The sequence below is a fragment of the Anoplophora glabripennis genome, unplaced genomic scaffold (genome assembly GCF_000390285.2).
Source record: "Anoplophora glabripennis isolate ALB-LARVAE unplaced genomic scaffold, Agla_2.0 scaffold878, whole genome shotgun sequence".
NCBI classification, from domain to species: Eukaryota; Metazoa; Arthropoda; class Insecta; order Coleoptera; family Cerambycidae; genus Anoplophora; species Anoplophora glabripennis.
In genome coordinates this window covers 86,202-90,953 of record NW_019416957.1, presented here as the reverse complement: position 1 = coordinate 90,953, position 4,752 = coordinate 86,202, and positions in this window count along the sequence as shown.

Sequence of the window (4,752 nt, the reverse complement as noted above, 5' to 3'; positions counted from 1 at the left end):
TTTTTTTGGCTCCAAAGGCAAGGGGGCCCACGAAAAATTGTCTTAAGGGGGTTCCCCGCCAAAAAACATAGCACCATCAGATTCCACATGTGATAAAAACCCCTGTGTACCAAATTTAGTGATTCCCGTACAACGGGGTTCTGAGATATAAAAAAAAGATTATTCTTAGGGGTGGACCTCAGGGGGCAAAAATAAAAAATAGGGGTCCCCTAAATTTGTCTTAAGAATCTGGGACAAAATTTTGTTGCATGAATTTTGGGACACCCTGTATGGTTTTTTACATACTACTTCATTTATACGTTTTTCTACTTTGTTTTTAATGCATGTTTTGATTTAAGAGATCGGTAAAGTAACTCTTATGTCACCTTCTAAAGAAGTACTAAAAAAAACAATTAATTCATACGAATTAGAAGATTTATTCTCCTTTTTGTTCTATTGCCCCTTAGCATTTACAGTATGTTATTTTGAAACACTATAATTTTCTCCCTGACTTTTTTTCCGTTCTTGAATATTGTAAAATGAGAAACAATCCCAGGAAATTTTATAAGAATTATTAGGTGGCCCCCATTTTCTCCATATTTTAAATCTCCATCTACTTTAAAACCATCTGCGGGCAAAACAACAATTTGCTTTCACATTCTGCTGCTTTACGACCCAACCAGGGCCATCAACGATGTTTTAAGGGCGGCATGTTAATAAACCTGAACGTTGTTTGTCACGAGTCCAGATGAAAAATCCAAAGGACCTAATAATTCGCGGGTTTATCCAGCAAGGCGACATAAAGCATAACCTGCAAGGACGTGGATGAGACTTTATGGGATTCCCAGTCCCGGTCCAGATATGAGTTTATGCGGCGGCCGGGGCAGCCAGCCAAGCTATTTTCCAGGCCGTGCGTCCAATCTAGCAGATTTTCTGGTCCGCGATACAGCCGTTTGCCGGATCGAGAAGCAAAAACAGAGGGCTAATAAAGGACCAAGGGGTTATTCCAAAGTTGATTGGGGATGGGGAAAAACTTGTGTAATTGTTTGTTGGGTGTTAAAAAATTGCGTGACATGTTTTACCTATGTAATATGATGATTTTTTTAATTAGAGTTTTTCTGTTAACATGACATAGAACTAAAACAAGTAAGAACCCCTTTCATACAACAATTTCCTGAAATTTCAAAAATTACGAAAATAAAAAGATAATCTTCTGTCACTAAACAAAAAAATAACTTCTGCCACTACACAATGACTTCTTTAAATTTTACTACAAAATCAAACTTAATAAAACAGCATACACTATTAAGAAACAGAACATACACTAAACGTACACTAAACATAGACTAAACATACATTAAACATACACTAAACATGCACTAACCACACACTAAACGTACACTAAGCATAGACTAAACATACACTAAGCATACAATAAATGTACACTAAACGTACACTAAACATAGACTAAACATACATTAAACAAACACTAAATGTACACTAACCATACACTAAACGTACACTATTAAACGTAATTATTAAACATGCAATACTGAACATACACTAAACATGCACTACACATACACTAAACGTACACTAAGCATAGACTAAACATACACGAAGCATACAATAAATGTACACTAAACGTACACTAAACATACATTAAACAAACACTAAATGTACACTAACCATACACTAAACGTACACTATTAAACGTAATTATTAAACATACAATACTGAACATACACTAAACATGCACTACACAAACACTAAACGTATACTAAGCATAGACTAAACATACACTAAGCATACAATAAATGTACACTAAACGTACACTAAACATACACTATTAAACATGCACTAAACATACACTAAACATACATTAAACGAACACTAAATGTACACTAACCATACTACACTGTGTACTAAACGTACACCATTAAACATACACCAAACATGCACTAAACATACATTAAACATACACTATTAAACATTCACTATTAAACATAAACTATTAAACACAACATACACTATTTAAAAAAAATAGTTTCATATTAGTGTTTTGCATATTTTGAGAATAATAAAGAAGAATAAACATCATATTGACCCATCACGGCCTATCTACGTAGAATTAATTAATAAATAATCCAGCTCTTCACATCCAAAATGAAACGAATTAATTACGTGATTACAATAATGCTTATTTACTAGAGCCAGTAAATAACATCAAAGCAACATTTTCACTCTATTTTACATTAAAAATTTAAAGATGACCTTCCATTTTACTATATAAAATATGTTTTTTACTACGCTTTAATTTTTTATGGTGTTGAAAAAAATTGTTAAGACCACATTTCTAAAATTTCAATATTATCAACAACGCACGATTGATTCTCTATTTTTCAAACTCTATGTACATTATCCAATGTAAAACATTCAAGGACGATGAGATATGGCAAATAAACGGCGGGACCGAACGCCAAAACTTGGATACAAACTAAGTACATTTTAATATCTTCTAATCTTCGTTATGTCAAATATTAATTTCGAGCGAGCTTGTCTCACATGGCGCATTTCTGTGTAAATTCAACAAAACTGCACACTTGCGTGCCCTGCTTCTCGCTGTGCCGACTTTATAAGACGACTATATAACAAGTTCTATTATACTGTACACAAATATTCTCCATTCGGATGGGTGTTCATGTCGTTTCATAAAGAACGTGCCTCCTGCCTTCTGCATAAAATGTAATTACTCTTTTGATGTAAATTAAACGATTTATTTTATTGTCTTATGATGTAATTTCTTATCGATTGTAATTTTACAAATATACCGCAAAATTCCATTGTAAAACTATTTTGAGTTATAAAACTTATAAAATTGCAATGTAGAGTAGTAGGGGCATACATACATTGTACCGAGCGATCCAGAATGATTGAAACTAACGTCACACGTAAATGTTACCATAGATATTAAAATTTACTTCCATTTGATCAAAATTACCTTCCGTTTTCTTAGATTTCCGACCAACACGATCTGTCAATTCAGAGACGTTCGTGCTTTCCGTTTGTAGTAGTTGTTGTATTTGTTTGTGTTCGCCGAATGTGTTTTTATTTGAATTTATCGTTAATCTTCTAAATAATCAGTATTTTTCAACGATAATCACACCTAACTGTTAGTTTTGTGGTAAGGAAGCAAATGCACACACAGCTAACACAGCACTGAAGTTCCTAAGAGAATTTTATGACGATCGCATTATTAGTCGAGGCTTATGGACTGGAAATCTCCAGACTTAACTCCTTCAGATTATTATCGCTTTGGAACATTAGAAAATTCCATATATGTAAACCGTTTACAGACAGTGTATGAACTATAGGACGCCATAACAAATAAATTAGCTAACATTACAGAAAATGAATTACATAATGTATTTTACAGTTTAATAGGACGAGTAAAATACAGGATGTGGCGTGTTTAAACTATAAAAATTAAACTACAACTTCCTGATGAGATTTGTAATAGAAAAGTCTTATACGAAAAAGTTCTATCTTCGCGTTTTTTTAAATTTAACTTAAAGTTCATTTATTCAACGAAAATGAAGGCCGGCCCTGTGTTATTTATGTGTTTTTATGCGACCCGAGATGCAACCTTATAATTTAAGACGGTATAATCTAATACTAGTAATACTAAAAGAAGGTTAGGTTACATTGTCAAAAAATTTGTGCAGTCAACCGATTCTGTATTTGTATTGAATTCATTATTCACTTAATTATTAAGTATCGTCCATCGACCCATCAGTGTTAAGAAGTGAAAGATTCCAGACAAAAGGTTTTATTTAGTAATTCCACGATAGTGACAGTGTAATTTTTATTAAGAAGTAAAAAATAAGACTAGCGTGCCGATTACATTAAAAACGAGATTCTTATTTCTTACTTTGATTAATTTTTTAGTTTGTGCACAAACTAGTTTTACAATTAACCGAAAAAACAATGCATTTACTATTTCCGAACGTGTCGATATGGTGTTAGTGTATGGTGCAACCGAAGAAAATGCTCTCGCGGCGACTAGATTGTACCGGTAACGATGGTCACAACGTCACCCTCCATGTGCAAATACAATCCTACAGTGCGTTCAGCGGCTGCGAGATACGGGAAGTGTTATTCCTCGAGGAGAAGGACGTGGTCAGAAAGTGAACCTTAATGTTGAAGATTCACTGTTGGAAAATCTTGACGAAGACCCCACAATTAGTACTCGACAACTCGCACAGCAAGTAGGAACCTCATCTCGTACCATACATCGCATCTTAAGGCGCTAGCTGTTGCACCCCTATCATCTGCAACCAGTTCAACAGATTTTGCCCCCGGATTATGATCAACGTATGCGTTTTTGCAGATGGTTTTTACGGCAATGTATCAATCAAGTAGACTTTCCTGCTTATGTTTGTGTAACAGATGAGGCGACATTTACTGACTGTGATGAAGTGAATTTTCATAATATGCACATATAGGCCGATGAAAATCCTCACGCGATTAGGGAAACTCATTTTCAACATCGGTTCTCAGTAAATGTTTGGACTGGCATAATAGGCGATGTACTTGTGGGTCCCTATTTCTTTGATGGACGACTAAATGGACTAACATGTGCTGACTTTTTGGAGAACTTGTTACCTGAATTATTGGACGATGTGGCACGTATGTTTTATCTTCAAGATGGAGCTCCTCCACACAGTATTCGAGAAGCAACGACGCTTTTGAATGAAATGTTTCCTCAGCGAT